Below are 13,139 nucleotides of genomic sequence, written 5' to 3'. Positions count from 1 at the left end.
GTTTACTGACGTTTCGACTGGAGGACCAGTCTTCATCTTGAGTAACATACAACGTTGGAGCACGCACGCTTATATAGGTGCAGAAGGTGTGCTGCAGTGCACGCTTTTGAACAACATTGGCGGGTTGGGGCGAGGGAACAGGAAAGGGAGGGCATATACATGTGGCACTATACATGATGACAAACTCTTTTCTAAAAAGGCCAGCAATATTCAACTTCATCCATTAGGAGAAAAAAAAAGACAAGGTAGGGAGCTCTTCAAAAACACTTTTCATACGAATTACACGATTAAATGAATGGTGCAGGCAATGTCTCGACACACGAAATGTAAAGTACACGAACAACAAATACAGAACGGACCCCGCCGGTGACACATCCCATCCTGAAAACACCCATTACCGGCGGTGTTTTCACCCCGGTGAAAACCCCGGCGGGGTTTTCACACCCCGCCGGTAATTGGTGTTTTCAGAAATGGATGTGTCACCGGCGGCGTCCGTTCTGTATTTGTTGTAAACTATTTCAGTGTGTACGGCTTTACGTTTCATATATAACCGTTGTTTTGCTGCTCTTTGCCCAGGTTGGTATGGCGCCTCTGATAACTTGCCATAAACAATATCATCTTAGAAAAAAGAAATTTTAAAGCGAAAAACATTCTAGCCAAGACCTTGCGTTTACAATCCTGAGCAACCCAAGACAGACACAGGATACAGAGACGAGAATAACAAAAGGCGATCGCATTATTCATCCAGCCACGTATAAGACAAAATTTCAACTACACATACAAAGTACGCGACGTCCAGTTGCACCACCACTTGTCCGGTTGAGGAGTGGCTGCATAGGCCGTGCCCAGTAACGGTAGGGCGCTCTTTGTGGGGGTTAGCTCAAGCAAAGAGGTCCCGCGTAGTAGTAATTGTGGTAGGCTCTCGGAGTTTCAGCAAACAATATCAACAATGATGCATGGTCGTCCACTCCCTATGCCTGGCTTGATCACCTGCTGCTTGTCGATGTGCGCGTTATCTGGTTATAGTCGTTGCAACATGGTTGTGTGCGTACGCCCAACGACGGTGTGTCACCGATGCATTCCACCCGCACCAACTGTTTTACTCCTCGTGATAAATTTCATCGTTGTTGCTGGGCACTGCTTTTTCGACAGTGGTCGTTAGAGTCCATGGTGGGTGAAGCCACACGATGATGATGATGATGATACTATTCCAGGCGTAATTGGATCGTACCACTCAGAGCGCGTCCATGCCTTTGTTCACGTTTTTGTCTTTCGCGTCGTCTATGGGCAATCATTATATATATATATAAATATATATATATATATATATATATATATATATATATATATATATATATCGAATTATAAAATGGGAAATGAGGGGCTCCGTGAAATAAGACAGAAAATAAGGGTTGGCAGTCAAGAAAACCTCGGAAAGCAAAGGGGAGGTTTTGGTGGGTCATAGAAAGAGATGAATTTTTTGAGTCGAAAAGAAAGTGGTGAAAAAATGCCCGCCGGGTGGGATATCCATACATATATATATATATATATATATATATATATATATATATATATATATATACAGAAAGATAGGGCAGCAGTAAACAACGCCAAAGGAGGCATAGGGGTGTGGTTAGGCTCTTTTCTTTTTCACTACTGTTAATGAAGTAAACATTTTTTTAATATACAGAAGAAAGGAAGAAAGAAAAACACGCGACCAGAGTGGGGACCGAACCCACGCCTTTCGATTACATGTCGAATGCCTTACCCATTCGGCTATCTGGGCCACTGTGTTCTCCTTCACTTTCTGGGCTTTTTATATTTACTAGAAGTGTAACTGACGCTTGAGGGTGGTAGCCAGCGCCACTCTGACTACACGGGGAGAAGGGGATCTTCTTTTCAACCCCCGGGGCGTGACTCGAGCGTCTACAGCCTGTCATGAGCGGGTAACTGGCGGGAAGCCCTCTTATGCTACCTTGGCATCAAGGCTGCCAGAACCGAGACCCTCGCTAGGCTTTCGCAGAATGATATAGTAAGGAAATGAGAGGCTCGTTGAGGAAATACAGAAAGATAGGGCAGCAGTCTACAACGCCAAAGGAGGCATAGGGGTGTGGTTAGGCTCTTTTCTTTTTCACTATGGTTAATGAAGTAAACATTTTTTTAATATACTATATCATTCTGCGAAAGCCTAGCGAGGGTCTCGGTTCTGGCAGCCTTGATGCCTAGGTAGCATAAGATGGCTTCCCGCCAGTTACCCGCTCATGACAGGCTAAAGACACTCGAGTCACGCCCCGGGGGTTGAAAAGAAGGTCCCCTTCTCCCCGTGTAGTCAGAGTGGCGCTGGCTACCACCCTCAAGCGTCAGATACACTTCTAGTAAATATAAGAAGCCCAGAAATTGAAGGAGAACACAGTTGCCCAGATAGCCGAATTGGTAAGGCATTCGACATGTAATCGAAAGGCGTGGGTTCGGTCCCCACTCTGGGCATGTGTTTTTCTTTCTTTCTTTCTTTCTTCTGTATATTAAAAAAATGTTTACTTCATTAACCGTAGTGAAAAAGAAAAGAGCCTAACCGCACCACTATGCCTCCTTTGGCGTTGTAGACTGCTGCCCTATCTTTCTGTATTTCCTCAACGAGCCCCTCATTTTCTTACTATATCATTCTGCGAAAGCCTAGCGAGGGTCTCGGTTCTGGCAGCCTTGATGCCTAGGTAGCATAAGAGGGCTTCCCGCCAGTTACCCACTCATGATATGCTGTAGACGCTCGAGTCACGCCCCGGGGGTTGAAAAGAAGGTCCCCTTCTCCCCGTGTAGTAAGAGTGGCGCTTGCTACCACCCTCAAGCGTCAGATATACTTCTAGTAAATATAAAGAGCCCAGAAAGTGAAGGAGAACACAGTCGCCCAGATAGCCGTATTGGTAAGGCATTCGACATGTAATCGAAAGGCGTGGGTTCGGTCCCCACTATGGGCGCGTGTTTTTCTTTCTTTCTTTCTTCTGTATATTAAAAAAAATGTTTACTTCATTAACCGTAGTGAAAAAGAAAAGAGCCTAACCACACCCCTATGCCTCCTTTGGCGTTGTACACTGCTGCCCTATCTTTCTGTATTTCCTCAACGAGCCCCTCATTTTCTTACTATATCATTCTGCGAAAGCCTAGCGAGGGTCTCGGTTCTGGCAGCCTTGATGCCTAGGTAGCATAAGAGGGCTTCCCGCCAGTTACCCGCTCATGACAGGCTGTAGACGCTCGAGTCACGCCCCGGGGGTTGAAAAGAAGGGCCCCTTCTCCCCGTGTAGTCAGAGTGGCGCTGGCTACCACCCTCAAGCGTCAGATACACTTCTAGTAAATATAAATAGCCCAGAAAGTGAAGGAGAACACAGTCGCCCAGATAGCCGAATTGGTAAGGCATTCGACATGTAATCGAAAGGCGTGGGTTCGGTCCCCACTCTGGGCGCGTGTTTTTCTTTCTTTCTTTCTTCTGTATATTAAAAAAATGTTTACTTCATTACCCGTAGTGAAAAAGAAAAGAGCCTAACCACACCCATATGCCTCCTTTGGCGTTGTAGACTGCTGCCCTATCTTTCTGTATTTCCTCAACGAGCCCCTCATTTTCTTACTATATCATTCTGCGAAAGCCTAGCGAGGGTCTCGGTTCTGGCAGCCTTGATGCCTAGGTAGCATAAGAGGGCTTCCCGCCAGTTACCCGCTCATGACATGCTGTAGACGCTCGAGTCACGCCCCGGGGATTGAAAAGAAGGTCCCCTTCTCCCCGTGTAGTAAGAGTGGCGCTTGCTACCACCCTCAAGCGTCAGATATACTTCTAGTAAATATAAATAGCCCAGAAAGTGAAGGAGAACACAGTCGCCCAGATAGCCGAATTGGTAAGGCATTCGACATGTAATCGAAAGGCGTGGGTTCGGTACCCACTATGGGCGCGTGTTTTTCTTTCTTTCTTTTTTCTGTATATTAAAAAAAAATGTTTACTTCATTAACCGTAGTGAAAAAGAAAAGAGCCTAACCACACCCCTATGCCTCCTTTGGCGTTGTAGACTGCTGCCCTATCTTTCTGTATTTCCTCAACGAGCCCCTCATTTCCTTACTATATCATACTGCGAAAGCTTAGCGAGGGTCTCGGTTCTGGCAGCCTTGATGCCTAGGTAGCATAAGAGGGCTTCCCGCCAGTTACCCGCTCATGACAGGCTGTAGACGCTCGAGTCACGCCCCGGGGGTTGAAAAGAAGGTCCCCTTCTCCACGTGTAGTCAGAGTGGCGCTGGCTACCACCCTCAAGCGTCAGATACACTTCTAGTAAATATAAATAGCCCAGAAAGTGAAGGAGAACCCAGTCGCCCAGATATCCGAATTGGTAAGGCATTCGACATGTAATCGAAAGGCGTGGGTTCGGTCCCCACTCTGGGCGCGTGTTTTTCTTTCTTTCTTTCTTCTGTATATTAAAAAAAATGTTTACCTCAATAACCGTAGTGAAAAAGAAAAGAGCCTAACCACACCCCTATGCCTCTTTTGGCGTTGTAGACTGCTGCCCTATCTTTCTGTATTTCCTCAACGAGCCCCTCATTTCCTTACTATATCATTCTGCGAAAGCCTAGCGAGGGTCTCGGTTCTGGCAGTCTTGATGCCTAGGTAGCATAAGAGGGCTTCCCGCCAGTTACCCGCTCATGACAGGCTGTAGACGCTCGAGTCACGCCCCGGGGGTTGAAAAGAAGGTCCCCTTCTCCCCGTGTAGACAGAGTGGCGCTGGCTACCACCCTCAAGCGTCAGATACACTTCTAGTAAATATAAATAGCCCAGAAAGTGAAGGAGAACACAGTCGCCCAGATAGCCGAATTGGTAAGGCATTCGACATGTAATCGAAAGGCGTGGGTTCGGTCCCCACTCTGGGCGCGTGTTTTTCTTTCTTTTTTTCTTCTGTATATTAAAAAAAATGTTTACCTCAATAACCGTAGTGAAAAAGAAAAGAGCCTAACCACACCCCTATGCCTCCTTTGGCGTTGTAGACTGCTGCCCTATCTTTCTGTATTTCCTCAACGAGCCCCTCATTTCCTTACTATATCTTTCTGCGATTGCCTAGCGAGGGTCTCGGTTCTGGCAGCCTTGATGCCTAGGTAGCATAAGAGAGCTTCCCGCCAGTTACCCACTCTTGACATGCTGTAGACGCTCGAGTCACGCCCCGGGGGTTGAAAAGAAGGTCCCCTTCTCCCCGTGTAGTAAGAGTGGCGCTTGCTACCACCCTCAAGCGTCAGATATACTTCTAGTAAATGTAAATAGCCCAGAAAGTGAAGGAGAACACAGTCGCCCAGATAGCCGTATTGGTAAGGCATTCGACATGTAATCGAAAGGCGTGGGTTCCGTCCCCACTATAGGCGCGTGTTTTTCTTTCTTTCTTTCTTCTGTATATTAAAAAAATGTTTACTTCATTAACCGTAGTAAAAAAGAAAAGAGCCTAACCACACCCCTATGCCTCCTTTGGCGTTGTAGACTGCTGCCCTATCTTTCTGTATTTCCTCAACGAGCCCCTCATTTCCTTACTATATCATTCTGCGAAAGCCTAGCGAGGGTCTCGGTTCTGGCAGCCTTGATGCCTAGGTAGCATAAGAGGGCTTCCCGCCAGTTACCCGCTCATGACAGGCTGTAGACACTCGAGTCACGCCCCGGGGGTTGAAAAGAAGGGCCCCTTCTCCCCGTGTAGTCAGAGTGGCGCTGGCTACCACCCTCAAGCGTCACATACACTTCTAGTAAATATAAATAGCCCAGAAAGTGAAGGAGAACACAGTCGCCCAGATAGCCGAATTGGTAAGGCATTCGACATGTAATCGAAAGGCGTGGTTTCGGTCCCCAGTCTGGGCATGTGTTTTTCTTTCTTTCTTTCTTTCTTCTGTATATTAAAAAAATGTTTACTTCATTAACCGTAGTGAAAAAGAAAAGAGCCTAACTACACCACTATGCCTGCTTTGGCGTTGTAGACTGCTGCCCTATCTTTCTGTATTTCCTCAATGAGCCCCTCATTTCCTTACTATATCATTCTGCGATAGCTTAGCGAGGGTCTCGGTTCTGGCAGCCTTAATGCCTAGGTAGCATAAGAGGGCTTCCCGCCAGTTACCCGCTCATGACAGGCTGTAGACGCTCGAGTCACGCCCCGGGGGTTGAAAAGAAGGGCCCCTTCTCCCCGTGTAGTCAGAGTGGCGCTGGCTACCACCCTCAAGCGTCAGATACACTTCTAGTAAATATAAATAGCCCAGAAAGTGAAGGAGAACACAGTCGCCCAGATAGCCGAACTGGTAAGGCATTCGACATGTAATCGAAAGGCGTGGGTTCGGTCCCCACTCTGGGCGCGTGTTTTTCTTTCTTTCTTTCTTCTGTATATTAAAAAAATGTTTACTTCATTAACCGTAGTGAAAAAGAAAAGAGCCTAACCACACCCATATACCTCCTTTGGCGTTGTAGACTGCTGCCCTATCTTTCTGTATTTCCTCAACGAGCCCCTCATTTCCTTACTATATCATTCTGCGAAAGCCTAGCGAGGGTCTCGGTTCTGGCAGCCTTGATGCCTAGGTAGCATAAGAGGGCTTCCCGCCAGTTACCCGCTCATGACAGGCTGTAGACGCTCGAGTCACGCCCCGGCGGTTGAAAAGAAGGGCCCTTTCTCCCCGTGTAGTCAGAGTGGCGCTGGCTACCACCCTCAAGCGTCACATACACTTCTAGTAAATATAAATAGCCCAGAAAGTGAAGGAGAACACAGTCGCCCAGATAGCCGAATTGGTAAGGCATTCGACATGTAATCGAAAGGCGTGGGTTCGGTCCCCACTCTGGGCGCGTGTTTTTCTTTCTTTCTTTCTTCTGTATATTAAAAAAAATGTTTACTTCATTACCCGTAGTGAAAAAGAAAAGAGCCTAACCACACCCCTATGCCTCCTTTGGCGTTGTAGACTGCTGCCCTATCTTTCTGTATTTCCTCAACGAGCCCCTCATTTCCTTACTATATCATTCTGCGAAAGCCTAGCGAGGGTCTCGGTTCTGGCAGCCTTGATGCCTAGGTAGCATAAGAGGGCTTCCCGCCAGTTACCCGCTCATGACAGGCTGTAGACGCTCGAGTCACCCCCTGGGGGTTGAAAAGAAGGGCCCCTTCTCCCCGTGTAGTCAGAGTGGCGCTGGCTACCACCCTCAAGCGTCACATACACTTCTAGTAAATATAAATAGCCCAGAAAGTGAAGGAGAACACAGTCGCCCAGATAGCCGAATTGGTAAGGCATTCGACATGTAATCGAAAGGCGTGGGTTCGGTCCCCACTCTGGGCGCGTGTTTTTCTTTCTTTCTTTCTTCTGTATATTAACAAAAAAATGTTTACTTAATTAACCGTAGTGAAAAAGAAAAGAGCCTAACCACACCCCTATGCCTCCTTTGGCATTGTAGACTGCCGACCTATCTTTCCGTATATATATATATATATATATATATATATATATATATATATATATATATATATATATATATATATATATATATATATACACATATACATATATATATATATTTATATATAAGACAGAATTAGGGATTGGCCGTCAAGAAGACCTCGGAAAGCAAAGGGAAGGATGTAGTAGCTCAAGATGAAGAATTTGGAAAATAAGAAAGTGGAGAAAAAATGCCCCCCAGGTGGGATCCGTACCCACGAACATTTTTTCTCCACTTTCTTATTTTCCAAATTCTTTATCTTGAGCTACTACATCCTCCCCTTTGCTTTCCGAGGTCTTTTTGACTGCCAATTCTTAATTCTGTCTTATTTTCTACGAGGCCCTCATTTCCTATTCTGATTCGCTTAATGCATAGCCAGGGCCTCTGTTCTGGCAGTATTGGTGCCATAGGGAGCTTAAGAGGGCTCAACGCTTGTCGACCACTCTCCACATGTCATAGACGCTCGAGTCACGGCCCGGGGGTTAAAAAGAAGGCCCCCTTCACCCCGAGTAGTCCGAGTGGCGCTGGCTACCACCCCCAAGCGCAGGAAACAAAAACACCTGAACATAAATACCCCAGAAAGTGGAAGCTAAAGTAGCCCCGGCGGTTGCGTAGTGGTTATCGCACCGGACCGGTATTATGGAGGTCGTGGGCTCGGATCCCACCTGGCGGGCTTTTTTTCTCAACTTTGTTATTTTCCAAATTCTTTATCTTGAGCTACTTTATCCCCCCCTTGGCTTTCTGAGGTCTTCTTGACTGCCAATTCTTAATCGTGTCTTATTTTCAACAAGGCCCTCATTTCCTATTCTGATTCCCTACATGCATAGCGAGCGCCTCTGTTCTGGCAGTCTTGGTGCCATAGGGAGCTTAAGAGGGTTCAACGCTGGTCGACCACTCTCGACATATCGTAGACGCTCGAGTCACGGCACGGGGGTTACAAAGAAGGTCCCCTTCACCCCGAGTAGTCCGAGTGGCGCTGCCTACCACCCCCAAGCGCTGGAAACAAAAACACCTGAACATAAATACCCAGAAAGTGGAGGCTAAAGTAGCCCCACCGGTAGCGTACTGCTTATCGCCCCAGACCGGTATTCTGGAGGTCGTGGGTTCGGATCCCACCTGGCGGGCATTTTTTCTCCACTTTCCTATTTTCCAAATTCTTCATATTCAGCTACTACATCCTCCTCTTTGCTTTCCGAGGTCTTCTTGACTGCCAATCCTTAATTCTGTCTTAAATATATATATATATATATATATATATATATATATATTTATATATATATATATATATATATATATATATATAAACTATTGCCCATAGACGACGCGAAAGACAAAAACGTGAACCAAAGCCTGGACGCGCTCTGAGTGGTACGATCCAATTACGCCTGGAATAGCGTTATCATCATCATCGTGCGGCTTCACCCACCTTGGACTCTCACGACAACTGTCCAAAAAGCACCGCCCAGCAACAACGATGAAATTTATCACGAGGATTAAAACAGTTGGGGTGGGTGGAATGCATCGGTGACACACCGTCGTTGGGCGTACGCACACAACCATGTTGCAAAGACCATCACCAGATAACGCGCCCAACGACAAGCAGCAGGTGATCAAGCCAGGCATAGGGAGCGCACGACCATGCATAATTGTTGATATTGTATGCTGAAACTCCGAGAGCCTACCACAATTACTACTACGCGGGACCTCTTTGCTTGAGCTAACCCCCACAAAGAGCGCCCTACCGTTACTGGGCACGGCCTATGCAGCCACTCCTCAACCGGACAAGTGGTGGTGCAACTGGACGTCGTGTTCTTTGTATGTGTAGTTGAAATTTTGTCTTATACGTGGCTGGATGAATAATGCGATCGCCTTTTGTTATTCTCGTCTCTGTATCCTGTGTCTGTCTTGGGTTGCTCAGGATTGTAAACGCAAGGTCTTGGCTAGAATGTTTTTCGCTTAAAATTGTTTTTCTAAGAGGATGATGATGATGGTAAGTTATCACAGGCGCCATACCAACCTGGGCAAAGAGCAGCAAAACAACGGTTATATATGAAACGTAAAGCCGTACACACTGAAATAGTTTAGCGAAAACAGCAGTAACAGGAGAAAATGACAATGAGCATGGCTGGTGTATGAGGCCAGGGAGTGATCACGCGTGGTATGAACTGAGTTCTAAAAATTTACCTTCTAAACATTTAAAAACGCACATAGGATTGTCAGACAGGAACAACGCTGGGTGTAGTGGACGTGTAGTCTGTATAGTTGTGTGTATTGTTTGCGTCGTGTTGTGCGAAGTGCTCTGCATTGAATGAGTTTGTGAACTGCGGATTGGGACTCTTCACACCTGCCCCAAAGAGGTCTTAAGACCCCGTGAGGAAATACGAATGTGTTACATGTGGGTGCCCTATGCGTAACCTAGCAAGAGCAACTACTGTGAATCTGTTGCGTGAGTAGTGGTGTATGGTCCCAAACGTAGTTTTATAACGTCTAACTTGTGATCTGTTTGCTCACTCCAGTATGTTTGGCATTTGTTGCGGCGTTGATGTCTTATGTGTGGCTTCATGTCTCTCTATGGCACTGTTGCTATGTCAATTGTATTCAAGAGTGTAGCAGCACAGGCAATATGATCTGCGGTTTCGTTCCCGGCCATTCCAGAGTGCCCTGGAACCTTTTTTTTCGAAGAACCTTACAATTATTACGTCCACGACAGGTTTCCCCAGTTGTTTCTAAATCACTCATGCCAACCAACACTGGACACCTGCGAGATTATTAACAATAGCCAACGATTGGGATAAACTCGCAAGAAGTTAAAACAGTGGGTGCACGCGCTGTACAAGAACTTGTGTGATAAAAGAGCTTTGTATCACGAGGCAGAACGAGCGTAGGTCGAGCAAGAGCGAGAATAAACCGAAAAAGAGAGACCACGTGCGGAAATCTAGGAGTCCCATTCACATCTCCGAATTCGCCAAGCGGCGCTAGGCAGCTGTAGGGGAAGGGTGCCACACAGATGGCAATCGGGATAGCTGTGGGCAAGCTCAGGCAGACACCCAGCAATGCTTAGGCAAAACAAATTTCTTCCTTCTTTTGAAGATGCTCACAATGACGTCGATGCGAACGGGAAACGGTTCGAATGTAGACCAGAGCGTCAGGGATGGTGAAATCACAATGTATCTTTCCGCACAGCACATGTTTCACTGAGGAAGCCTTTAAGGTATACGGCCACCCCTCGCCCCAAGAATCACGTGACTATGGTCAGGTCCAGCTCTGTTTGCTTCATTTCTTTCGCCTAACCGCTGAAGCCTACCTAGAATGGTTTGACGGATGTGAGCCCAAAAACGAAGAGACGGCCAAGCAGTAAGCCAAGCAGTAAGCAGTAAGTGCTTTGAAGGTGGATCTGATTTTTCTGCCGCAAAAACTACCTTTGAAGATCTCGCAGTGCTGGTTGTCACGGAAGAGTTTAAACCCTCCTGTGCGAAGAAAGTGGCCGCTTTTTACGCGAAAGAAATTGAACACGCTTTCTATGATGCCACCGCAGCAGATCATTTTATGGAGGATCGGAACACGGCTTACTTTTTCCGGTTGCGAGAAGACCCAAAGGAGTCGACAACCAAAACACAAACTCGTTACAAGTAAGGAATTGGGTATTGCAGCAGGAAACAAACGCTTCCTGTGTTGGCGAGACGGGCCACTGCCATTCAATTACCGAATAAAATTCAATACATTGTTTTGCCAGAAATTCCATAGAAGTGGATATGATACGAGGTCGGGTCCAAGCAGAGTTCCATCTCCCGGCCAGGTGCCTGGTTTAGGAGTAGATGGCGACGAAGCAGAGAAGCCAACGTCGGTACTAAACACACATTCTGTGGCACCGGAGGGCTATTTCATACGGGCCATGAGTACAACGACTTTACCCGCTAGTACGAGCCGCAACATGCCACTGGTGACGGCAATTCCTAATTGAGAGAAAGTCACCATACATCAAGGCGGTGAGAGTAGCACCAGTTGTACGCAGTGACGTCGTTCCCCACCGGGCGTATAACTGAGGACGAAGTACCATTACTCGGGGGAATGAGAGTTCTTTTACTCTCGCGGAGACGCTAGTTACCATCCTCTGGCCGTCTGTCTTCGGAAAAGTTTTAGCCAATTGCGTGGAGTCTACCATATATGACATCATCCGCTTAAACGTCTTGGGAGCGCGCGATCCAGATGATCGGGACCCTTACGCAGGATGCACAAATGACTCCAAAACGGTCTACCCACCTAGGCTTCCACATGATCCCTTCAGGAGCAATGATCTGCTAACAAAGCGCTTCAAAACTCGACGCGGGAGTGGGATATCTGAAGATGCTCAAGAAGAGCACCCGACGCTCGATTATTGTCATTAGAGAATCGGCAAAGAATTCCTCCGCAAAGCTAACGTTCGGGGGGTTGACTTTATCGAAGGAAATACATTACTGATGATCTGTGTCGCTGCCTCGAAGAGAGTGTGAACAAATGGTTGACCCAGCTCCCCAACGTTAACGAATTTAATTGTCGTACACGAACGGTTGCTATAGAGACATCTGGGCATTGAGGGAATGACTGGTAGAATTCTGTAACGCTTCTATCGGCGCGGTTTTGAAGCTGTTGAAGGTGGTACGGACGTTCCTGCGAAAAATGCCAACCTGCTATGCCGAAGGGAGGATAACCGGGCTGTCTTGGCCAAGTGCCATTAGTGACACACCTTTTGAACGCTTCGCGTTCGACATCTCAGGCACTTTTTGAGCTAGGGTTCAGTTCTGGCAAGCGATACATCTTGACAATGGACGAGTTCGCAACCCAATACTCTGACACTATAGCGCTATAGGCAGTGTACTCGGCATAGGTTGCCGAAGGACTCTTGTGGATGTCCTCAATGATTGGGTTCCAAACAGCGAATTTCTGTGACTGTGGCTGAACATTACGTCGCGCTTGATTAGAGCAGTAGACCTTCTACTATCAAAAAAGAACTACCCAGCATAGCCTTGTACTCATACGGTCGACGGGTGGTAAAATGATAAATGTAAAACCAAGGAATAGGCTGCAAAAGATGTGCCAAGAGAAGCCTATATGATTGAATACGCATCTTCCTAAACTGCTATTCGCCTATCGTGAAGTCCCGCAGTCGCGGTTGGGCTTTTCAGCATTCCAGCTGATATTTGTCATACAATGCCTAGGAACACTGACGCTGTTGAAAGTGGTCTGTACGAGGTTGAAACAAACATTGAAGTTAAACATTGTATCAGTACATCCTCGGGTAGAGTGAATGAGCAATCGAACTTCAAAGGTTGTTGTTGTGTCCATTTACTTTAGACAATTTAAAACTGCTTTGGATGGCATGGCAAAAGGCAAACAAAACTGTCTGATGGTGACCTGCCACCCGTAACAATCACAGTAGCAGGGGTATCGCAAGGCACAACAATTAGAGAGAAGATAACAAAAAAAACAAAAAAAAATACAAAAAGCGAGTTACATAGGTTCGCCAAAATAAAAGGTGCACACCGGCATAATCATACCAGAACAAAAAAATGAAAACATATCTGATATCAGAACCAACACAACCAGAAACAGAGAAATCTCAAAGCACACATACTTCAGGCACTAAAAAGTGACAAATTTAGAGCGCTAACAGCTGCTGTCGCCGGTAATTTTT

General features: G+C 46.6%; 1 non-coding gene across 1 annotated transcript; it reads left to right on the top strand.

Moving 5' to 3' along the window:
- The first annotated feature begins 2,415 nt into the window (after positions 1 to 2,415).
- Positions 2,416 to 2,487, top strand: Trnat-ugu (transfer RNA threonine (anticodon UGU)). The gene has a single exon. It is a non-coding gene; the product is annotated as a tRNA-Thr (tRNA).
- Positions 2,488 to 13,139: the final 10,652 nt, after the last annotated feature.

This window comes from Haemaphysalis longicornis, unplaced genomic scaffold (assembly GCF_048455015.1).
Source record: "Haemaphysalis longicornis isolate Haplotype H1 unplaced genomic scaffold, Haemaphysalis longicornis Haplotype H1 scaffold_11, whole genome shotgun sequence".
NCBI classification, from domain to species: Eukaryota; Metazoa; Arthropoda; class Arachnida; order Ixodida; family Ixodidae; genus Haemaphysalis; species Haemaphysalis longicornis.
Note: the sequence above shows the minus strand (reverse complement) of the source record. Positions and strands in the feature narration are given on the sequence as shown.